Source organism: Populus euphratica, unplaced genomic scaffold (genome assembly GCF_000495115.2).
Source record: "Populus euphratica unplaced genomic scaffold, PopEup_1.0 scaffold83.1, whole genome shotgun sequence".
Classification (NCBI taxonomy): Eukaryota; Viridiplantae; Streptophyta; class Magnoliopsida; order Malpighiales; family Salicaceae; genus Populus; species Populus euphratica.
Window position 1 is genome coordinate 667,422 of NW_011499963.1, and position 25,191 is coordinate 692,612.

The 25,191-nt window shown below is 44.8% G+C and overlaps 1 long non-coding RNA gene across 1 annotated transcript; it reads left to right on the plus strand.

Moving 5' to 3' along the window:
* Positions 1-1,587: 1,587 nt before the first annotated feature.
* On the plus strand, positions 1,588-24,054 carry LOC105138840 (uncharacterized). Its single transcript, XR_844872.1, has 6 exons — positions 1,588-4,255; positions 6,780-6,785; positions 7,928-7,932; positions 11,643-11,646; positions 22,611-22,619; positions 24,044-24,054. It is a non-coding gene; the product is annotated as an uncharacterized LOC105138840 (long non-coding RNA).
* Positions 24,055-25,191: the final 1,137 nt, after the last annotated feature.

Below are 25,191 nucleotides of genomic sequence, written 5' to 3' on the forward strand. Positions count from 1 at the left end.
GAGCTAGGCCGAAGCCCCGAATGGATTGGATCGTTGCAACCCTGTTTCCATATCTTTCGGCGTATCACCATTCTTCTGGTGCATTCTACGCGGTTAGTCTATCGGCCTATCGCCTCTCTTTTCTAATCAAGGTGATTCTCTGGACTATCTTACTCTATTGAGTTCGTAGTTCTTCCCGGACCCCAATCCCTCACTCATGGGAGCGAACCCCGAAGCCAAGGTTGCTAAGGATCTCTACCTCTCCTAAGCCCATGCAGCGAGTTCGCTGTCGCTGTTGCAGGCACCTACTTCTAGGTTTTAGTATGCAGAATTCCTAGTAACCTCCGCCCTAAGGGTTCCGGATCCCTAATAGTGGTTAGTCTTCCTAAGCCTGTTTGCATCTTTCTCGTGAATCGCCAGTTTAGCATGTATTTCCTTTTGTAAAGCTGCCCAAAGAGCAGGCTATTCGCTCCCTTTTCTTTGGTTTGAGAACTTACATCGACTAGGCCGTAAAGGAGTCAGTATTGACTTTCACGACTATCAAGCAAAGGAGCCATCTTTCATGGATGCATGGCTTCGAACTATAATAGCTCAAGGAATCAACCATTCGATTTTCAAATAGAGAACGTAAGCACTAATTCATCTCGTCTTGACTCTTTCCTTACTATACTTTAGAATTCCGGGTGAAGGAAGTATGCGTTATTGGTCGAAGGTAGGTAAAAAAAGGATACCTTCTTGCTTCCCGAAATAACAGGTGAAGAGCGAGGATGGTATTCCAGTTCAGTACTGATCTGTGTAAGCCAAATAGATACCTACTTCCCTTGCCAGGTGCAGCTGTTAAGTCCCGTCCCCTATGTATAGGCAACCCAAGCCAACTACCACACTCCTTCCGAGTGAATGGATTCCTTTCTATAAGGTTCCCAAGTATACATGTGATTCTGCAATGTAAAACTGGTTGTTCCCCGAGCTCCAACTGCTTTAAGAGTTCCGAGCTTCCTGACCGCTCCTACTCCTGGGTTTTGGTATCGAGACATAATCCATTTAGCCAAATCAGCTGATTTGCTTAATGCCTCCCGTCCTCATTGGAGGCCCAGGTTCCGGATTCTAGGAGGAGAACCGAGACACCTCACTCATGGCACCTAGGCGAACTTCCCCGTTGGAGAGGCAATGGAGACTAAACCCCCAATTTCCTCACTCTTTCCGAACCTAAGCCAACTATCCCGTCCTTCCTAGCTCTAGCTTGTGTCTTCTCGGCGAATGCCCAGTCTCTCGATGAATAGTCAGCTCTCCCTTCTATTTAGGTTATTCTAGAAACCCGGTAACAAAAGAAGCAGTTTTCCTTTGATTTGCTCTTAAGCGGTGTTAGTAGTGGTAGCTACTGAAGACCAAGGAATAGACCCCAAACTATCCCCTCTTAGGTCGGTTCTATGCTTCCCGAGTCCACATTCCCTTCTTTAGGATTGAATAGAGTAAGGGCTGGGCTGCCCTTTACTTGTTCTATTAGTTAGAGTAGTCTCCGTGGAGAGGTAAATCAAACTAATTTAGTTGCCGAAGCGCAGAGCTAAAGAGTCTCTCTGCTTGCTTGTTCTTTCTTAAGCTATTCCCGCTTGTAATTCCTTCTCTTAATGTGGTTGTATCATCGTCGAATCGTTTGCTCGCAGTTCTTGCAGTTGCAGACTGAGCTGGGTAATCTGTAGCGAACCCCTAAGCCAATCAATCTATCTTTTTTGGTCATTCTCCAAGGTTTTTGGGGTGATTCTTCGAGGTTCATGTTCGAAGGTAGGCAAACGAAGCCAACCCAAACACATCTTCCACCCAGACTTCTTCCACTACCTGTAAGAGAGTGGGGTGATCCGCCCATTTGTTCAATTGAAATCTTTCTCTACAAGTGTACGGCTTCCATAGTATAACTCATTCGAGAGAGCCTAAGAGAGAGCTTCGAACCAGGCTACCCAACCATCGCTGGCGCAGTTGCAGTGTTGTTGCTCTCTTCTTCTGAAGCTAGGATTCCCTTATTTGTTGTTAGTTGGTAAAGGAGCCATGCTTCTTGAGCCCGCATTCCGCTCAATCCTAAAGAAGGGAATGGTTTAAGGGATGCCACTAGCTTTCTGATTGATAAGACCGATCCCTCTTCTATTAGTCTAGTCCTTTTTGGTGAAAGGACGAATCGGTAGAAAAAGGCTTAGAATCGGTAGTTTCGATCGACGAATCACGTGTCTCTCTTTTCTAATTGGATTTGTTCTCTGCAGTTGATGATCAGCGAATCATCAATCAGTCTTTCAGTGTTTCCGCTCGATAAGGTGTCGAAATCTTCATGTGATTCTGCGGTCCTTGTTGCCGATGCTTTGATTAAGGGAAGGGGATTCCCAGGGCAAGGGGAAGAGCTAGGCTAAGAAGGAAGCTCTGAAAAGAGTTGATCACGTAGGTTGCTTAAGGAGCTCTGCTTTCTTTTCGTGGGTGAGTTGTAGTTCCTTCTCTTGATGCACTTGTTGGCTATGCCATTGAGTCCGACCATTTCCTTGCTTTAGGCAGGAATGTAGTAAGGTATGCCCTCTCCTGTAGCTATAAGCTCGAGGGCGTGTCTCTTGAATTCCACTCAATAGGTTGCCAGAATCCCCATGTGATTCTCGGTTGTTTGCATCTCATTCTTCGCTCTCTTTTGTTAGCAATGAGAGCAAGTTCCCACTTCTCTTAGCTATGAGCTAGCACTTGCTTCTGATCGAGGATGATAACGAGACTTGATCTGAGCGTAACCAACCAATGTTGGATCATAAGGATCTATGCTTTCCTCCTTGTTTGCAGTTGGTATCGTAGAATCGGTAATCTTCCTCATCGAATGCCCATCTTTCCCTTCTAATTGGTGTATTCTCTGATTCAAGATCCTCGTCGAATGTACTCATCAAACCCCGATTTTAACTGCAATAAAGCCTGAATTACTGAATAAAAAAGATGGAATTAAATACGATACTAATGTCAAAAATATAGTGAGTTGTTACTCTCAATATGTGAATACTGTGTGCGGTAAACATATTTTTTCCAATCCACAGGATGGGCGGAAACGTCATATTGAGAAGTGGAATTCATTTTCAGCACAGCTCCAGAGCTGGCTGGGAGAATAAGAAGTTTCAGTACTGTGTCCACTTCTAAAGGAGATAGTATGTTACCGGGCAAGAATGCTGAAATGCAAGTTTCTTATTCCAAAGATACCTTTGATGGTTATTGGTCCCGTTTAAAGCGGTTGATCGCTCATGAATCATGCAAGGATCCATATTCAGGATTAAGAATAGCTGCTGTTTTCTTCATTATTTGAAATGTGCAGAATATAAGCTTCTAGCATTGGTTGTAATGAAACTGTTATTGAAGTACGCTTACTATATTAAAATTTTTTATGGGAAATTGACTATAGGGTATGTGATGAAACAGTCAACTGGAGATATTTCCTTTACAATAGGTAAAGCTATTTCTTTAATGGATGCTATGGGGAATGCTGTGCCAAACATAGATTTATACAATACTATATTTAAATTGGTTAAGGCTAAAGCCGAGGATTACCTGGGTGAATTGGTATCAAGTGTATTCATTCGAATCTATCTATTGGGTAGGTATGAATCCTCCGATTGCTCTCTTAGCGAAGATGAAATCTATAACCGGATTTGGGAATTCATTTCAGCCGGTATAAGTGCTGGTGAACCAGTAGAAGTGAAATCTATGGTTAGGAAGCGTCCTTATCCCAATTATATAACTGCACTCAAACCGACGAGTAAGGAAAGGTCATTGTAGCCGATACGGAGACAGTTATAATAAATGATGTTCATGTGCCTTACGCTGCGGGTTTCTTGGTGGTTAAGCCGGGTGAAGATGTGGGTTCCAAGCCTGATAATTTAATTGAAACATATTTTAGTGAAGAGTATATAGTTAAGTCCGAATTCACAGATAGGAGCTATTCAATGCTGTTTTTTTCCATATGAGGAAAATTTGGGTGACTAAAAGAATGAGGGACTGATCCAGGTCCATAAGTATTAGGTCCACCAGCGCACACAATTATTCTGCCCGTTTAACTACCCCTAGAGAAATTTCTGCTGATGGCCCTTGAATTATAGCAACCTCAACTGCCGTACCCAGGCACCGGTCTCTAGAAGCTTCTGGAATCTTCAATTTATTTGTATGGCCTCAGTGATGAGAATATTTTGTGTGCCACTTCTGATGATGCATTGGGGACAAGTATATGTCAGTTCAGTAGATCAACGCTTTCAAGGACTCCTAAGTGATTTGTCACCAGGCAGCACATCCGCAGATGCCATAAATTCCTCCGAAAAATCAGAAACTGATACTGTGCGGCCATACAATAGAATTCCAATTCTCGTTGTCGGGGGAAGTGAATCAACTGTTTTCAGTTTGAACGTAATCAACCACAGGTGATGACAGTTCTGGCAAATTTCGAAGATCTTCCTTGCTTGGAGCTATGTATTCACCTCCGCTTCCATTCAGTTTCCGGCAAATTACACACTGCCATTGGCCTGAGCCAAGTAATATCTTGCAATAGAGATTTGCATAAGCCCCACAATTTTGAAAACGATGAGGATCACGCTATTTTAGGACCTGGTGAAATCTCCCTCCCAGGATAAAGCAATGCCCAAAAACCCAAACTGGGTACATTTTCTAGTTTCTTCTCTTTCAACATCTTATGAGCTGAGAATAAAACACATGGCCCCAGCAGGAGTCCTTTACAGCATCGTGAACCTGGTGCTCAACTGCCCCATTTCATAAATGGGGAGGAGGCGGGCAAGCATGAACCCGACGAGAAAGCAACTGTCTGAGGTGTTGCCGGAGAAGTCCGAAAAGGCACAGCAGCAGGCCGGGACATATTTTTTTTTTTTTTATTGCCATCTATTTTGAGGCCGTAGTTCAAGTCAGTGTTAGAGGAGAGGTCGGCCAACCTCCTAGCCAATCCGGACATCTGTTGCTCAATAAATTATCTAAAACTAAAAAAATGTGAACCTTGTTAGGCGGGAATCAAAGGATAGTCAACTAGACGCATCAGCTGCAGGAGGGGTATGAAGTGGCCACAACCCCCTGTCCTTTGTTTTATTGAATCGAGGCACTCATCTTCAGTCGACCAATAATGCATTTCTTGCTCGATGAAGCTCCGCCTATCGAAGAATCAAAATTCTTTCGCCAAAAAAAACTCGATCTGCCGGGGTGCGTGGGGGTGGTGCGTTGTGAAAGGACTAACCCGGGTCTTGCGTAAGGCTTACTTGTAGGAGGGCGCGCGGGTGCCGCACGGGCTAGCTGTCAAAACTCTTTGTTCGTGACAAATCAGAGCGAGTTATCGAACCGTGAGCAGGGAACAGATGACGAAGGGAACTAGTGCCTCTACAACAGGACAAGAGCGCAAGAAAACCAAAAGGAGCGGATAGAGGGCAAGGAGGAAATGAGTGCCCCTTTCACCAAGTGAAAGGAATAGGAAATTAGAGAGAAATTAGAACCATCCAATGAGAAGGGGAGGACATGCATTGGAATCGTTCTCGAAAGGGCCGCGTAGACAATTAGGAATCAAGTTTGCGATAATGGGCACGTTCCTTTTTTTGGTGAATACTTTGGCGTACTTCGAATCTAATTTACACTCTTGCCCATCTAAGATCCGAAGTAACGTGTTTGCATAAGTGGTTCCAGCCTCTATCGGCCCATGTTTTCGGACGTCGGCTCATGGAATTCGTCGAAAATCCACATATCGTAGTAGTCGTGTGCACCACTAAAATCATTTCGTCGCGAGCTTGCAAAGTCTATTTTGAGTACTTTACTTAAATAATGCATTATGAGTGTTTTTTGTGTGCTCGGCTCTCCATATAGAAAGAGCTGGGCGCTCTTAATAGGTCTGTGATAACAGAGCTGGCATGCTACCCTCAAAAGGTACTTCTCGCATAGTTCTTCAGGCTCCTCGGGGTCACCATGTTGAGTGAGCCACCACCCTTTGTCCGAATGAGGATCTTTTTTCCTTGACTATTTTAATATCGTCATATAGATTTCGTAGTTGATTATAGTTATACGCTTTGATCAAGGCATGCTTCCATTTTGGGTCCTCGTAGACTGAATACCAATCCTGAGCTTGTTCTAAGACGGCCCACATCTCTTGTGATGTTGCGCTTTCAGGAACTTTTCGCTTTTTTTTTTATGGCGCGGCCCTAGCTATATGGAGAATGTCTTCCCTTTGATATGTCCCCCAAACAACAGGGTTCTTATCCTCTTTTGAGATATACTGGCATATTGTTCCAAACCCATGGTGAAAACGGCAATGGAGCTGACTTTCCTCAAACTCGGGAAAGGTTCGCCGAAGCTGCTTTGTAGCTTTGTAGCGAGATGCGTTGTTGGTATATATTCCTACGTGTAAATGGATTCCTTTGCCGTCCGCATGGCTTTCCGTTGAAATAACTATTGCATTGAAAAAGACTTTGTATTCGACCATGGGGGTTGATTTCATCTTTCGGCATGTGACAATGTGAGAAGAATGTACTTTCGTATGGAGCGGGAGCACGGGGTGGTTTTCTTGTTGTAACTTGAGGTGAGACTTTTCACCTCGTTAGTGGTATTGGGAGAAGAGATACTAGAAGTAGATTTGTTCTGGGTCATGAGAAAAGTCGAATTGTTTTGCCCCAGGGGCAGCGCTCCGACGTAAGAGGAGCGATATACCGGAAAAGGGTTCTCGATACGATATTCTGAAACACTCAAATCTATGACTCTCGTTGGCCAGCCGAAAACATGTGTTTTGTTTAGTCATATGAATTGGGAAGGAGATTTTCTGGTCTGTGGTTGAAGCTCCCCATCTTTTGACATCGTCATTTCACGTGAGAAGTGGGCTCTCCTTCGGTATCTCGACAACGCTGCGATTTAGATTGGAGAACCGGATCCCAAATAGCAGCTGTGCAGCGCTTTCTTCTTTACTGGCTGTAACGTAACAAGCGAAGCACTTACATTCGCTCGATTCCTTCCTTTAGAACGCTCTAGAGGAGTAGGACTTGAACCTTCAATGGCTGGACCGACAGCAAAGGAACCTGGTCACTCGCTCTAACCCATATTCCATAGAGTACTTCACTTCCTCTCTCCCCCCGGGCTGTAACGTACTCATACCGGCGGAAAAGAAAGCATAAGGAATGGATAGGTATGTAAAAAACCTCCTATATCCATAGAACCTTTTACTCCCTAGGGATCACTCCATTCCCAACTCTGGAAAAGAAAGTCTTACCGACTAGGGCGTATAGACATTGTGTCTCGCAAGGAAATTGGCAGCTGGCCTAAAATAACTTGATTGAACTAGCTTGATCACATGAAAAGAAAAAAGCTTTCTCCTTGGCAGGGAAACAGGCACAGCAACATGAGGGGCTTTGACTCCCGTTAGCGGGACTGCTACGGACAAGGAAGGACTAGTCGAGATGAAGGGACACTTTCATTGTCTATAAAGGGAAAGGGCAAAGAAACTCCAACGACTGACTCTGGCTATAGGGATGTGACAGAATTCCCTGCGAGAAATCCTCCCACTGCTATTGTAGTGGCTTAACCTTTTTCGATGGCAGAAGCATTGGATGCCTTTTTTTTTTCTCCAACACGCTTGATCTAGCCCTCTCTTGGAACTAGATCCCTAGGTTGGAAAGAAAATCTTGTATAAGTGCTCCTTGGCTTACTTCAAGCCGGGGATTGCATACCTCTCACTCGCTTTCGAGAGTCTTTAAAAAAGCAGTACTGATCCCAGAAAGACAGAAAGCTCCTTCACCATTGGCATTCTGGGCATCTGAGATGAGAAGAGGATTCGCGGCATGTCAAGCCCTGGTTCTTCGCTTTGCATCGAATTAAACCACATGCTCCACCGCTTGTGCGACCCGAGGGGACAAGAGAAGAGCAATAAAAGGCCCAGCCTTGATTGTTGTAGCTTCAAGCCACTCAAGCAGAGAGAAAGCCCTTGTTCAAGCTTAGAGCAAAGACCAATGGAAAAGGTGACGGATCTCCGCAGCTAAACTAAACCATCGTCAGGTTCTCATAGAATGGGCTAGCGTCCGGTTTAATGAAAAAGGGGAAGAAGCGGATCGGGATTTGGAAGATCAACCACGAGCTCTATTGATTCTCCAATCCACTGGGCTTGGCACATACCCGGCATACTCAGACTAAGATGTTCAGCATATCCGAATTCTTATCTTAAGTGAATAATTTATCGATTCCTGAATCTGAAACTCTCGTCATCGAATCTGTCAGTTAAGGATCGAGTCATTCTTGATCACTAGTTCTCTCTGGATCTCTGATTCTGAGGTCATGTCAAGGTTGTTTTTTCTGAGAGTCTTCGGTTGGCTGTCCGGGCCCATAGAGCCTAGCCATGAGTAGACCGAAAGGGTCTCGCGAAGCCGGTAACCGCAGGGCATAAGTCCTCACCGATCTAAACGAGAAGACAACGGTTGACAGTGTACAGCCAGGTAAGAGAGAAAGAGAGAAACTTTAGTCAGGCAGGATTTCTAAGGAAACATTTCAAGTATGGGCCCTTATCATATGAATTAAAAACCACATCTCCTGCCGTGATGTGAAAACTCCATATCTTCCAATAGCCAATAGATAGAAGGAATCCATCTGACACTTCTCTCAACTGTTTGGGGTGTGAAGGCTTCTCCTCTCCTCTAGCTGCCCCCTTTCTTTTTCTTCGGCATTTACACCCCCTATTTGAGTAAGGCTGGAAAGTCTCCTTCAACATAAAAAAGATCTTTCGCCCTTTCTTTTTCTATCTCTCTGTCATGCTCTTCTTCTTCGCTTGAGGACTAGCAAGCTACGGCAGTAGTGGTTTTCCTTTTTTCTTTATCCACACTCTGTCCATTTGGTCTGAGTCCTGATCTTATTCCAGATTACCCTCTTATGGATTTTATCCAGGTTCAGGCAATCTTTCTGGTGCCGAAACTGCCTGACCACTTCTAGAAAAAAATGCACCAATACCTTTGGCCTTACCTTATGACCTTGGCCAACTTTCTTCATACCTCTTTTATCCCCTCACAAAAGCAACTCACACATCGTCATTCTGAGGAAGAGCCCCTCCGCTTTGAGTTCTATGGGGGTCTTCTTCCTTTTCTTATTGGAAATCCTCTGTAAGCCTTTTTTTTTCCTTAATTTTTTTTGTTCTCAGGCGCGAAGCCCTATCGCTGACGAATACTTCGTCATCTGAAAACAACCCCTCGTCTATCACTCAACCTTCTTTCTGTTGATTTTCTTCCAAGATCTGTTGCAAACGAACTGATCTGTCTTTCTGGCTTCTGGCCCACTCAAAGCAGGAAGTATAAAAGTCCTTCCAGGTCGGGATGGCCACGTTCTCTCTCGAAAGGATATCCGTTTCTTCCAAGCGTCAACTAGATCTCTAGACCGCATGGCCTGATCATAGCCCTACGGACGAGCTAGTCTATGGTGGCTATATCTCTCTAATAAGGCAAGCTAATAAGGCAAGGCCTTCCTTAAAACCGAAAAAATCAAGAGCTTTTTCAATAGTTAAGAAAAAATGCTCTGCCGTATTGGTATGAGCGTTAAACCAGTCAATACTTCCATGAGCATGACTATAAATCCTTTGATTTCTTCGTCCTGGCATGGGATCACAATACAGACGAAAGACGAATTGACTTCCGTATTTAGCCTAGCTCCTAGCCTTTCTCTTTCCTTCCAGCCTACCTCTAAAGTTCTCCGCTGTCACCTAGGCCTGAGACATGCCTCCTATCGTGCTTTCCTACCTACTTAATAATCCATAGGTGAATTCTCTCCTAACTAGCTTGCTACCCGGGAAGCTCCTCTGCTCTGACCTCCTTGCACTCAACTGCTTTGGCATAGGGGCCGTGGGGTGGGGGTCCTGGGGCCTTCCGGCCTTTTTTTTAGAGCGCTGAATTTTTGCGATATTTTGAAACAAGAAGCGGAGAAACCTCGAGATACTTTTCACTTGTCTTCTGCGAGTCTGAGACCGTCACTTCTGCGGCTACTCGACTTTTGCAAGTCCTGATCTCGAAAAAATCCCCTTTAAGTCTCCTCTATCTCAGAGTCTATTCTAAAAAAAGAATCCACCAATAGCCCTAAAATAGATTGAGTTACATAGTGCCGCCCGGGTTTGGAACCCACTTTTTATAAGTTCATATGCACGCATGCATGTGTCATCACCTCATTGGTCTGAGGTCTGACGGGAAAAGAAAAATCTTTTTCTTTTCTTATTTAGATTCTTAGTTTTTCTTAGAAGAGAGAAAGAGTAGAAACAAAGGGTACGCTCTCTAGAAGATCGGGGCTGTTCACTTTCTTTCACTTGGTCGCCTGGTATCTCACAACCTCTTTGCTTGCGGGGGCAGGAGTGGTGAAGTCTAAGAGAGCGCTTCGCGAAAGAATCGTGTGGCGCGTAGGGTTCCAGTTGGGGTTTCCGGCCCCCTTGGTCTTCACCTAATTGTGGAAGAGGGGAGGTGAGTATCAACTCTCTCTCTCTCTCGCGCCTTTCTTCAGCTTGTTCCTGTTCGTCTATTCGGGACGGGGCAGGCAGCCCACATACATGAAGAGAGGGGGGGGTTCTTTGATATTAAGGTCGTGAGGCGGTCGAAGAAGGCCACAAATGGAAGCAACCGATGCTTTGGTCATTCAGTCACCTCCGTCGCTGCCAGTCCGTGCTTGCTGTCATGCTGGCAAAAGCAGGGGTTTCGGCCGGTTTTACCTACTATTGGATTTGAACCAATGACTCTCGCCGTATGAAAGCGATACTCTAACCGCTGAGTCAAGTAGGTCAAGCTGAGTCAAGTCAGAAAAAAGAAAATAGACCCCTATAAGAGAAAGCCGCGCAACCCGAGTTCCCCAACCTATACGAGGGGGGGGCGGAGCGCTAAGAAAGAGAAAGCGTTATCACTATACGAAATGAAGCAGCGGCTAGTACGCTAAGATCAACCAATGTTCGAACGTGGAGCCTTTCTTTCTCGGTCGTCTAGCTTAATCTTAATCTAAGTGGATTCCGATTCACGCGGTCGTTCTCTACTCTACTGCATTGGTGTTTTCACTCCCCACTCTCCACCATAAAAAAATGTTTCCAGTCAAAGGTATGAAGTCACTCGACTGATAAGGAGAGGAAGGGAGGCGGGTCCGAGTAAGAAAAAATGAACTAAGAACTAGGGCATACAACAATGGATCAATTCATTCAACAAGATCCGTTCGGATCGGACCAGGATGAATGGGATGGGTCTGACCTCTCGCTCGGATGTGACGACTCCCGCCGTCGACAGATGTCCCATGCCACGTTTCGTGAACAGCTATGCCCGAGAATAAATTGTGATATAGCGCCGAATAAGCCACTGCTCTATTCCCGACTCGAAATCTATAAAGGACTTTAAGGGAGAGAAAATAGGGGGCCCTACACCATACATCCTGCTGCCTCGGGACGACTGCACGTTACATCATAGCAGAACGACCAAATGAAGGCGGAAACCCCAGGTTGGACGTTCCTGCGCACCCGGCATCCTGCAATAAAAAAAAAGGCCCCGTCACTATAAGATAAGGGCGTTAGTGCTTTAGTTTCGTTTTCAATAAGGACGTTTAGGCTTTTAACATAGAAAGGGCTTTTTCAGCTTACTCTGCTACAGCGGACCGTTAACAGGGTGGGTGCCGCGGTTTGTGGGCTTGAAGGACGTCAGCGCCGTGACAAGTGGTATCAGAGCCAAGGGTTAGGCCAAACCATGGCTAGTGGGAAGAACCCGTAGGCTAGTGCCGTCGAAGAGGCTCGACGGAGATGGTTCGAATCAAGCGAAAGCAAAGGCATTCGTTGGCACCCGAGATGCTAAGGATCGAAGACTTTTTGGATATGGAGCGGCTTGTCGGACTACGTCCGAGGAGGCGTCGGTGAATACGGTTGCCATTGACAGAATCTCGGTGAAAAATAGAATATAACGACTAAGTAAAGAGTTTCGTCCTGGTTCGGAATCACAAGGCTGGGGCGGTTGCTGGGAAATAGCATCAGTAGTTCCACCCGGTTCTGATCGAGTAGGAAGCTAACATACGGTAATGGAAGAGGGCGGGTTTGTAGCGGAGGTGGACTCTGGTAGTGGAGGAGATATAGTAGATGGGATGGGCGGTCCTCCCTCTGTCTTCTGTGTTTGCAAGGGTGAGTTGATTGATTTGCGATCGGGTCGGTCTTCCAATCGGGGGGAGGTGGGCGAAGAGGGATCTTTCTGAGTAGAAGGAGATTTTGAGGAAATGGGAGCTTGATTACACAATCCACCAACGTCTGATCAGGGGTTTTCTTAACCTATTTAGGGAAAACTTGCTTAGAAGAAGGGGGCTTGGATTTCATTTTTGCCGTGCAGATGTGAGAAATTGCTATCAGCCATGTTCAATTGTTTGTACTCCCGCTTCTTTCTCCTTTTTCAAACTGAGAGCCTTTTCATATAAACCCATCATTTGGACTGGCTAGGTATACTAATTCGATCACGGCGGTTTTGACGCCTATTAAAAAAAAAAGTAGGAATTTTCATTTTGGTATCTAAGACGGTTTAGAAAGTCTTATATGCTTTCTACTAAAAATAGGCGTCCTATGGAAGAGTTCTTCGGCCGGTGGTACCTATTGTTAGGCTATGCCCATGAGTAGAGAGTGCTTTAGAGTTTAGTCTTGTATTGAGAGAGGGTTGCTGGAGAGAGTTTTCTTACTTTTGGAAGGTTTGTTGTCTAATCCTTGTGATCTCCATAGTGGAGCTTTGCCGGCCTTCACCGGTGGACATAGGTCTACTGACTGAATCAGGCCAGTATGGTTGGTCTTCTTGTGTTTTCTTTGCCTCACTAAACTAGGAAATAAGCGCTCTAACAAAGCAAAAGAAGGATGCCCTAAGCGTCGAGGAACATGTACCTTGGTCTATGTAAAGGATGCACTCTTTCTCAGGGCATGTTTCCTGAAAAAGTAGCTGGACTTCGACGATTCTTTCTTTTTGGCTATGAAGGAAACCGTCACGACTTCGTTCCAGACTATAGGAAGTTCTACGGAGTTACATTCAGTTGCTAAAAAGCTAGTCGCCGTTTCCGAAGTAACGGGAGATGGAACAAACAAGGGCGCCAAGGATCGTTGAATTGGATTCCCAATCTGATCCGTCTGAGTCAGGTCAGAAGAGGTGTAGAGGGATAGGAAATATTAGCAAACGGTCTTATGCCTGCTCTTTGCTCCTAATTGGAGGGATCCCTTTCTCTATGCCTTTGTTCTATTCTATGATTGACTTCGGCTATGCAACCCTCATCCAAAAAAGGATGTGTGCAATCACTAATGATGAGTCCCTCCTATCGATTTGTAAAAGGTTTTGAGATTGTTTACCTTGACGCTCAACAACTTCTAAGATAGGGTGCCTTGGATCAAGATGTATGAATGAGTGGCTTTCTATATGCGGATGTGGTATTCCATGTCACCAAAGTAGGCAACTAAGCTTAAGCTTACTTCCATCTCCTATCAATGGCTTCCAGGATACCAATTAGCATCTTTATTAGCAAGCAGTTTCTTTAAGTAATTTCGATCGCCCATTGCATTTGAAAACATCCTCATGTGGGATTCCTTATCTGGTCTCCTTTTCGTTTGATCTAGAGCATTTCTCGGGGTAGTTTTGGATCTCAACAGAGAGAAATGGTCTCTGGAGACAGCCTTTGGGGTATCCCCTGATTGACCGACCATGCTAAATAAGCAGGCTCGTTAGGAAGAGTAGGCACCTTGGTTACCGTCAATTCTTGGAATCACATTATTTAAAGAGTCAGAAAATGCCCGTGGAAAGAGAGTCACATTCCCTTATGCTTTTGGTGAAAGGCAATCTTACCTATTAATATAGTCCTTGCGAAGCTCGATAGCCTAAGGATGCGAGGTTGAGCGTTAGCGAAGAAGCGAAGCTTAAGGAGGACGAAGCTAGACTATGGGTGACGCGTCAGCGAAGAAGGCGACCGGATCAGGATCTTGAGAATGTGGGAAATAGATTAGATAAATCTTGCAAACCAGGATCAGAAAAAGCTTGTTCAACAGATCCTTCCAATTCTGGTTTTCATGGATCCAAGTGTGCCTCTTGGGAAGAAATTGCTGCATTGATATGAAATGATCTTCTGCGCCTAAGCCAACGATTCAGATAAGGCTCGAGAGTTAAATAGAACCTTGACTTTCATTTGAAACCCATAATACTAACTCTGCGATCGCCTATGTCTTTCTATAGAACACGATCCCCTAGCCTAAATAGAAAGAGGTCTGGCTATGGTCGAGAATGAGGTCACACTAAGCAGGAATCTTGCCCTATGTTGACCTGCCCCTGAGATCTCTTGCTAGAGTCTAAGCTGATGATAGGGAGTTCTGGATTCCTTCTAAATCTGTGTAAAAGAATTCGATTCGATTTTAGATAGGCTAAAGAGGCTGCTCTAGATAGGAAGGATGGGAATAAGCATTTTCTTAAAGACCCTCAAAGAATACACAGCATCCATTGAGACCTTCCTAAAGCTTTCCAGCTATGTTAATAACTCCGACTCGAAAATGCAAATGAAAGAGTAGTTGGCTTATTTGACTCTAGAACGACTCAGTTGAATTCAATGGATTCGATAGGGATAGAAGAAGCTCTGAATAGTTCGATAGCAACTCCTTTGTTTTGAGAGGAAGGAAGAAGATAGGGTAGAACGAAGGAAGTTCTTTAGAAAGAGACTTTGATTCCCGACTAAGATGCCCGAAGAAGGCAGAGTCTGTTAGAGCAGATAGTGAAACCCCTAGGCTTCGAACCTCGACTTCTTTCTATTTCTTCAAAAAGACAAGAAGGAGCGACTGATAAGGAGCGGTTAGGAAGAACTCTTTGTTTTACTCTTTCTTCAATCCACTTCGATCGAATGTATGGCTCTATGGGGATGCCTTCTATATGAGCCTTCTGTACGGGATCTTTCTTTATTACGTCCCTGATAAACCGAAGTTCTTAGTCCGCTATGGCTTTGATCAGTCTGAGAAAGCTATTCGAAGCAAGAGAAGAAGAGCAAGAGGGTCATACAATCTTGGGGCTAAAGAGGAAGTCAGTCAGTACTTCGGGCGTTAGAGCTGAACAACGGGAAGGTTATGAAATAGGCAAGTATGTTCATACTTGGAAGGTTTCTTGCTTGTCTGATAAGAGAAGGAGACAGAAAGGAGACAAGTATGCTAATACTTGGAAGGTTATAAAATATCTAATGTATGGACGTTTGGGAAGGGCTTTCTAGGAAGACAGTAGAAGTCATAGGCCAGAAATAACTTAGGTATAAACCTTCACTAACATTCAGAATGAGAGGAACTTGAAATATCTCCCCTTGATCCGAGGCTGTTGAAGGTATCGCATAGAAAGGTGAGCTCCATCTATCAGTTTTCAGAGGCTTTGAGGTTTAACCATTCTATTTGGATATCTCGCCCACCCAGAATGAATCCGTGATAGCTACTAGATACTAGAGTCATACTGGTCTTGTTTGGCTTACAATAGGCATGGCATCTATGTTCTTGCTTCGGATAGACGGCTTTCCTTTCTTTACCAGGAGCAGTGAGCTTAGTACCGAAGCCTGTAATTGACGGCTGGAGGGTCATCAGTTTACGGCATCTCCGCTGAAGCCTCTGCCCAGCACTCGGATTAGGAATTACTAGACCAGGCCTGAACCACAGGAATGGACAGCCCTGAGTCAGGTGCACATCGTGACGTAAATGAGGATGGCGATGATAAGCAATCGAATAGTAAATAAAAGAACGAAACTCCCCTCTTTGCTGATGGTTGGATTTCTGTTCGATACGGACCTAGATGGAATGAAAAGCCTGGACCCCGTTGTTAGTTGAAAAGGCTTGGGTTATGGCTATCTCCCAAGAGTGGGGCATTTACCTGGCGTATGAGAACCAGAATAAAATAAGTCTTCTTTCTATACGAAAATACAGATTTCGTTCGCCTTCTTTCGTACTTATGGATACTTCTTCCGGTCAATCGAGGTCCTTCTCTGTTCCCATACGTGGATGTGGATTACTTGGACTTGTCTTGGATTTTATTTGTATTGTTAGCGGCATTCCCTTGCCGTTGGATTCCTGCCTCAAGACTCTGTCACTGGGCCGGGTTCGCCCACTGCTTTCATAGATGTCGTGCTTTGGCACAGAGCTAATGGTAATGGATGCCTATTACGTTCTCCTGCTCCAAAAGAAAGCATTCACCGACTTACTTACGTAATCGCGAATCAGGGAAGAGGTTTAAGCTGAGAAATTGAAATTGAGAAATCAAAATAAAATAATAGATTAGGCTATTATTAAGGAACTTTTCCTCTTCGAAAAGACTTTATCCCTGCTTCCAGCACAAGAAGGAGATTCAGCTTAAAAGCAGAACTCTATAGGATATGTATCGAATTGCATGAGATTAGACAGTTTTTTTGGAGCTTTTTAAAATTAGAATAGAAAGAGAGTCTTTTTGCTTGCCGCGAATGGCTCTCTTTGTTGGAGAGGAAAGAAACTACCTTGTTCTACCTTAGGAGCATAGAAGCCCGCCTAAACTCATCAAATCCAGAAAGGAAGCCAACTAACTCATAGCCGCCCACTCGCTCATATGACCGGCAGGTCGGAATTGGCCCTGATTCTTTCTGCTTCTTTTTTTTAGTACGGTATTACTTTCCTTCCTTATCCCAGTCTGAAACTAGAACAGCCTTCCGCTTTCTTCTTTGCTTTCGTTTTGTTCCTGCTCATCTCAACCTGACTGCTGACTGGCTGTCTTACCGACCGGAATGATTGAAGAATGGAATTGAACAAAGGGGTGCAAAGAACTCCCTTCTTTACGTGCCTTACATCCCTGACTGCGACACTGACTTACTTGATTGATTCATTCTTGTATTTCGCGAGGGCTGACTAAATGACTAATTGAACCGGTTGGTCAAAGGAGAAAACCCTTACTTCCGAGAAGAGACCGACCCGAAGAGGTGGGGAGGCTCCTGCCTGTTTGAATGCCTTCTTTTTGATCTCGCCAACAACAGATTTTTTTTCTTACGGCGAAGAAAGAAGACGTCCCTTACTGACACTTACTGGTTTGATTAATAGATCGCTTCGCTTGATTCGGAATCGAGCATCGTGGAAGGGAAGGAGAACTCAGTCCCGGGCCCCTTTTGCGCCATGTTTGAGAAAGAAAAGAGTGATTCTCTTTAGTTAGAAAGAAAGGACGCTTAACACTATACTTGTTTTCTTCAAGCGGTTCCAAAATACCTTGAAAGAAGAAATACTCCCTGAATTTCAAACTCCTATGGAAGCCTTATTCACTATTGATAGGCTGCTCCTCCTTCAGCTTGATCAAAGTCTCGGGGCTCGTGATTCCCACTTCAACCTTGGCTTGGTCCCGCTAGTAGTAGTCTCATTCCCTGCTATCGGTAGTAGCATTAGTTTCTTTTCCCTTTTTTTATTCTACTGTAATAGGGCTTGATGTAGATAGTCCAATAGTCCAGTAGAGGCGGCTACTTCTCTTCTCTTATTGTTTGTATTTCGATGATCTTTTCTTACCGGAAAGGTGAGAGGCAAGGAAGGAAGCATAGGCAATCAATCCAATCGGCTTGAAAGGGGATCTCCCACTCGGGTTAAAGACTCAGGATTCAACTTTCCGTATCCCTTGCAAGACGCTCAAGATCTATAGCTGCTTGGCTTGGTTGGAATGCTTGCCTTGGGGCAGAAAGGCCAGGCTTTGAAAGAAGTTACTCTAGCCTACGTCGAGAAAGAGTAGATAGGAAGACGGTCCACTATCTTGGGAGAAACCTTTCTAATCAAATCCCTTTTAGCTATTCTGTCAAATAGTTCAACTGATGCGCATCCCACGCTGCGCACTCCAGGAGTGTTCGCAATGTCGCTGCCGTGATTCACGCTTCAGGAGATCGATAGTGTAATTAAGCCTTACGAAATCCTTTCAATATCTTCGCCGGGAAGCGAAGCGGCGCTAACGTCGGTCTTCGCCATTCCCTCCTGCTTTTGCTTGTTCTGTGCAGGTACCACCTGAAGGTTCGAAAAAGCAGGGCCCGAGTGGAACTGAACGCGCTCTATCTTCGCTAGCCCAGGAGGACTTAGTCCTTCCACCATGTGATTAGGTTGTCCAAGCCCTTCCGTCTATCCCTTAATGCCTTAAACATGCCCTTCTCATCCAAATCTTCCATGCATGTCAGTCTAATCTAACCTTATAGGTTTCTCACAGTAAGCAACAGCAGTCTTAGGAAGCCCAAGTCCGAGTGCTTTGAGTCAATTCACGCCCTATAGGCAAGGGAATATGTTGAAATTTCTTCTTCCCAAACTGAACAGATAGCGAATTCTGTGACTCATTTCTCACCGCGTCTACATCTATCCCCATGGCTTCACGGCTTGACAGACCTTCCCCCATACTAAATAGATAGGAACATTTGTCTTCGCCTTAACTGCGTAAAAGCGAACCCTATCTTGTCGAGAAGCAATCCTATTGGTTTGGTTCGCCCGTAGGCAGCTGATTGCCTTTTTCGTTACGCCTGTAATTAGGCTACCACCCTACCCTCTCCACGGGCACAGTTCGCTTAATTCTACCTTGAGTTCTTTACTCCCACACGCCTTTGCCCTCTTTCACCGAAGAGGAAATAAGAATCTTCCAAAGAGACCTAAATTTCCATTAGATTCATTCCTAAGCTTGCTTTGTTCCAGAAAGATGATCAGTCCGAGAGGGTTGGAGAGAAGAGAAAGCGGTCAAAATCTCTCTGATTTGATCACCGAGCAGTCGGACGACTTTTCAGTAACCCAGGATTACCTTGTAGCTTTCTTCTCTTATGATATTAAGAGTTAGAACAGGATGGGATGGCTAGGCCTGATCTCTTCCCTTTCGTCCCTGACAACCAAGCAAGGTTGCTTTTTACATTCTGACTAGCCCAGCCCTCTCAAATTCAAAAAAGAACCGTTTCTCAACAAATCCTCCTTTCATGCCTCACCAAAAAAAAGACATCCACACCTCTTTTAGGGGAGGAGAAGAGGAAGATTGTCTAGGAGTCAAAACGATGTGGAACTTCTATATCTAAGATTTAAATAGAGAATAGACGCTCTTGCACGCTGAGCGGGCTTCCCTCCTCACTCACTAGTCAGCGCTTTCGAACTCTCCCTTGAATCCATTCACTGGTGTCCCTTAACAAATGGCCACTTCGTTCACTTAGACACTCAAAAGGTCTAAGATAGGAGGATCACCAATTTAACTTCCGGAGGCTTAGATAATGCGTTCTTTGGCACTTTAAGCCAATCAACGTAGGATTACTCGCTGTCTAAACTTTTTCCATTCCATAAGAAATAACTAGAACTACTAGCCAGCCTAATCTCTATTATTTGCTTATCATTCATTGCCGAAAGAAAGAAGAAAGATAAGAGCTTGAAAACTAGCCTTTTTTTTTAAATAAGATATGCTTGCCTACCTCATCTGTTAAGAGCTTTACCGAAGGAGCAAGAAAAGGGATGCGCTAACTCGCAACGGCTTTCGCTAACGGCGCTCCATCCTTCCTGATGAAGCTTTTGAGAAATCTATGGTCTTAGCCGGAAAAAGAAAAAGAGAGAGAACGAATGGTCTCGAAGACCGAGTACCCAACCGGGCAAGAAAGGAACTCGCCCTTCACCACCAAGAGATAAGAGCTGATTGCTGGAGGAAATGAAACTGCTGATAGACCTTCAATCCCTACTAGCCTCAGGACTTCAACCCTTATCACTCCAACTCGACTCGCTCCAAGAGAGAAGGAAAGAAAGTCCATTAAGAGAACAATCCATATTCTAGACTTTGACTAGAGTGCTTTCTGGCTTACTTGATACTGCATAAAAAATGTAACTAGATGGCTTACCCCCACCCCAATAGAAGAAATCTATGCCATAGAAAGAAAAGATATCTCTATAGCCCTAAAGGAAATCAAATTCTCTATTACTCCTATTGATATTGCTCGTCCAGAAGAGAAGGGAGAAGGCGTTTGGAGATGGCACCGGGCTCCTGCCTAGCTTCCTGAAAAGAACGTTGACCTATTAGCAATGCCGGTAATAGGGAAATAAGCATGGGCGGAGAGAAGTTCAATTGAAGAAAAAGAATACCTGGCAAAGAAAGGCCCAACCCCGGAAAAGTCAAGTAGAGTAGAGGCCAGTTCAAGCCCTAGCCCGGGGAAGAGAGCTGCTGAAAGTAATCCTCCTTCTGCGGGTTCATCTTCTGAGGCATTTATTTCACTAGCCTTTTTCTTGCCATCTGACTTGGGACTGGAGGAAGGAACGACTTTCTTCCCCTATTCTTATTCTTTTGCTGGAACATTCCGGGATAGCCAAATACCGACCGATAGGTGCCTCTATCAGCTATAAGAATTTAAAACTCGTCCCGAGGAATAGTAGATTTTTCTCCATTGGGTTTTGCTGCTCACTCCAAAAAAGAGATCAATTCCACGGATACGGGCTGCTAGCCAAACAGGGGGGGATGAAAGAAATCGACTTAATTCACCATCAAGGTTACTTCTGTTCCGATTCGTCTATCGGCTTACAACTTTGTCCCAATGCTTTCAACTCTGACTCGTAGATCAGAGAAGGAGTCCTCCTTGGAAATCAATCCCAAGAGCCGGTCTCTCTCTACTATGAGTATAGTAGAGAATCTTCCTAGCTCATCAGTTAGAGAGAGGGATATCAGTCTTATATCCAGGGTCAGGCAAAGGGAAGAGAGCGAATCAAGTACGAGCTTTCTACTTCGACTTTTCGGTTTCACCTATGTCTCGCTACTGGATTCCGAAGCCGCCGGTAAGGGATGAAGATTCAAAATAGGCGGTACAGCTTACAGTGTTTAGTATTCGTCTGCATCAATTCTTGGGCTTGCAAGAATGAAGTAGTAATAAGTCCTCGAATCGGGAAATGAGCTAAAGGAAAGATTTTTATAACCGGAAGTCTCTTTCATGAGCTCAGCTTTAGTGCCACGTTCAAGCTCAAAGCGGGTATGAACTCATACTAGTTAGCGTGGATTGGGTCCTCTTAGCTTCGGCCAGTAAATAAAAGAGCTGGGAGTTCGCAAACAGTCATACCAGAGTCAGCCGGAAAACAAACATAGAAGGATGTGCCCCGGCGGGACGAAGGCAAGGAGAGAGCCCGGTGCATCGAAAGCAGGAATACAGTCATCAGGTAGGTAGGTAAGCAAGCCGCTAACCAAAAGCTCGAAAAAATGAAGTTCTTTATCCTAAAAAAGGTAGGTCTATACTTACGACATTAGCCAAACTAATGCCCTAGAAAAGAAGGCAAGTAAATGTTCACAACGGATTTACCTAAAGCAGTAAGAGTAAGCCCAAGTCGGGGAAGAAAGAGATGGAAGAACTGATGCCGTAGCAGTATAAACCCCTTTCTCCCTTCTTTGCGGAACTACTTCACCGGCTACTTACTTGAGATGAGAGCCCAATTACCCCTTTCGCCGTCTCCCTAGCCTAGGCTTACCTTTCGCTTCCTTCCCTTGGGACTGCCTAATCAGATCCCTTGCCTTCCCTAAACAGATCTGAAGAGAGGCATTAAACAGAAGAGGTAGAAGGCCCAGCTTTGTCAGCATCTTCTTACCAAGCTTACCGATCGAGCCGCTAACCAAGACTTTGAACTATTTCGATCTCCGAATTTTGTCTGGTAATAGAATGGGGCGGCTTCCTGTTGAGAGTTTTTATCTTTCGATAGCTTAGATGGAAATTCCGAACTGCAGCTTACCTTTTTAAAGCATTTCTTTTCCTTCTTCCGGCTGGCACTCTGTTTCTACTTTTCCTTGGCGGCCGCCCTTCGAGGTTAACTCTTTACGGAAACTGTCTTCGCTTCTTGGCCCTCCGAGGCCTACTCTTTCTGTTCCCTTTCCCTCACAGTTTGCATTATATTCCACTTCAAAGGCTTTCAGTTCCAAGCCTGCCGGGTAATTAGGGTAAGAGGAGTGAAGTGAGAAGGATGGGCTAGCTCTGCAGTTGTTGTACCTTCCCCCTCTCCTTTAAAGGCCATCGGTACAGACCTGGCTCTGTGTCTCTTCTCTTCAAAGAGTTCTTTTTCGTGATCCTGCGGAAAGATGGGTCTAGAACCAGCACCAGTGATTAGATATTAGATAGCGCGCTTCCTTACAAGCCCTTACCGGCCTCAGGATATCGAGATTCTCTTAAGCTAAAAGGGCATCCCAATGGATCTTTAATCAAGAGGCCCTTCTGGATCTACTGGTTGGCAAGATGCATTGTTATTCATTCGATCTTAAGTTTAAGTCTGCGACCGCCAGTACTTACTCAATATCGTTTGATTCAGACCGGGTACGGTGCAGCCATATTTGGCTTGCTTGCCACAACCCTTTCCTTCCAACCGATAAATCAAGTCGGGATTTACACCAAAGTCTCAAATCGGGCGTATGAGCAGGAATCAGAATATTTTAAGAGTACTCCCTCAGGCCCAGAAATGGACACTGACCTTCTCTTAAATGAGGTCGTAGTTTCCGTTCATGGTTCCTTAAATGGTGATTGATTCACATTCCCGAAGCTACTTTCCCAATCATTGAGGAGATAAGAGAAAGGGAGATTGACCCAAAATCAAAATCTGGAATGAGTCGTAGGCTGTAGAAGCTTACCTGCTGTTTAGCGGTATGTCATAGACAGCGAGACGTCACGGCCCTTCATCAATTTGGGGTAAGAGACCCTTCGTTGAGCTCGAAAACATGATAGAATCCGATGTTTAAGCACGGAACGATTCCTCTTCTGGTGAGTCAGATTTAAGTCTTATTTGTCTAGCCTGTGGCCCAAGACCCCCTGGAACTCTGTCTCTGAGCATAGGTCGTATATCCCTCTCCTACGATGCCAAGTTTTGTCGCCTCATTGTACTATAGTATAGGCCCTTCTCACCGAAGTCTTTCCCACGATTTTCATTATCTTAGAGTCGCCTTGGAGGACTCCTTTTGCTTTCTCCTACCCGGAGTAAGGGCGCCATCAGTTAGCTTCGGATCGCACTTGACTTTGCTATCAGCCACGGTAGGCTTTTTAGAAACCACTGAGTCGTGTCGGGCTTTTAACCCAGTCGTTGTTCTGCTTTGGCGATCAGGTAACACCGAATGGGGACGGTAAACTGCGAACTTTGCCAGTATTCGTTGCTCGGTTGACTGGAACCCCGCACAACAACAAAACGGAACTATAGACCTCTCTTCTCTAGACCGGACTGCCTCAATCACGTCCGGATTCAGTCAATAGCAAGGGAGGCGGAGATAACTTCATCCTTGCACTAGGCGAGGATTTATTTATCACCAAAGCATTTCTCGCTTTCTAAAAGCCCATAGTCGAAAAGCGAGGAAGCGATCCGAAAAAGGCATTTTATTATAAGCTAAGCTGGAAACGGCTGACCCCTTGCTCTATTCCTTACCCAGGCAGGAATAACGAACTCTTGCCAAGACGAAAGCTTGGGCGGGAACAAGAACAACCATTTCCTTTCAAGAAGGATGAGCTCATCCGGAAAGTCATTCTTTGGCCAGTAGCTTCATCTAAGTTTAGCTTAGGTCCATCAATCAATACATGAAAAGAAAGAGAGGAAGCTAGATTCGATTCGTTAAGCTGGAAAGACGAACCACCAGCTATAGCAGGTCTTCTCCTTAGGCGGGAAAGAAAGGCCAATAGAAGCAGTTAGCCTTAATCCCATACTTCGTTATTCTCCTGATCTACTAAAAACAGATGTTTGACGGATTTCTTCTACGTCGTCTCCAGTGATGATGAGGTCATCCACAAACACTATCGCCAACTTACCATCTCGAGCTTTGACAAACAAGCTGGAATATGCTGGAGCCACTAAAGACTTTGTACTACAAACTCTGCTATCTTGCCATACCACTTGGTGCTTCTTGCGAAAAGGAAAATTCTTTTGAAAGAAAGGGAACGAGTGGAAGACTTGTAGCGAGAGGAACGTAGTCACTCTACTGATAAGGAGAGGATGGGAAGATGCTCGAGCGAAGCGAGAGGGCTGAAAGTGCTCTACCGACAGGTAGAGGGAGAGGGGCACTTATTCGACATTTTTAGGGGGTTTACTTTACAGGCTTATCTTGAAAGAGGTAAGGGGAGACTTTTGCCGATTGAGAGACAGAAGTTTTTTAGTAGAGATAGATAAGGCCGTCCGAGAATGCCATCTTAATACGAGTAGCAAATTGCCATCCTACACCGGTTAATGATCTTCAAAGATGCCTTAGAGTTCTTAATAGTGGAAGTTTATTGACTAATACTAGACTACGAAAGTGAGTGGATAAGGCAATAAGAAAAGAAAAGCACAAAAACTGCATAGAGCATACCATACAGAAAAGAGAATTGGTTGGATGAGATAGCTAACTAGGGCACTCATAAGTAATCAAGGTTCTGCCGCCTACGGGTGACGTGGTTCTTCGGCGACGCCAAAACAAAGACCAACGGTAGAGAGGAAGGAAAGGAACTTTACAGGCAGATAAGAGAGGCCCCTAAAGAAATAAAGATTCATAAGAAAGGAGAAAAGAAGGAGAAAGTAAGAAAGTGAAGCTTTTCAGCTTCCTCCATTCCCGATAACTGGTCCCTGCCTTCGAGATGAGACCGGGCAGGCACATTTGTCTCAAATAAAACTCCAAGATAGATGGACCAGCTTATATCTCCTCGCCGCAACAAGCACCGTTTAGACAGATCAGACTGATTTAGTGAAGTATGCCATCAGTAGCAAAAGCAAAGGAGGAAGCGTAGGAGAGCTTTTAAATCCTTAGTTTCAGAAAAGGTTACCCCTTTTCTTTTTGAGGAGCTCTTATTAAAGTAAAGCATTTCGTCGAGAGATGGGATTTATACCCAGTCCCAGGCAAGCAGTAGGAGTAGCAGGCACTGGTCTTGACGAATAAGAGGGTGGTTTAGCGTTGCCCAGTGAATCAATAGTCGTGATATCCAGGAATGGAATTGATGCTAGAGACTGTGAGGGAGCATAGTAGACCTTCGCGAAAGGAAGATTTGCATTTTAATGTCCCAAGAGGAGCCTTCGACGAGCGCTTTTGAGAGGGTACAGACAGATGCAAAATGTCTTAGAGAAGGAGCTGTTTTCGCCTTATCCGCATAGGTTGTTGCTAGGCTCTTTGATAGAATAATGGGGCCGGTCTTATTTCTGTTGATGCAAGGAAGTGACATAGGTCAATCAGTCCCGCCATTCCAGATTCAAGCAAAAAAACCTATCTAGTCTCCGATCTGGAGAAGGAATGCTAGTGCGCGAGCTCTTCTCTTCTTTTGAGAAGA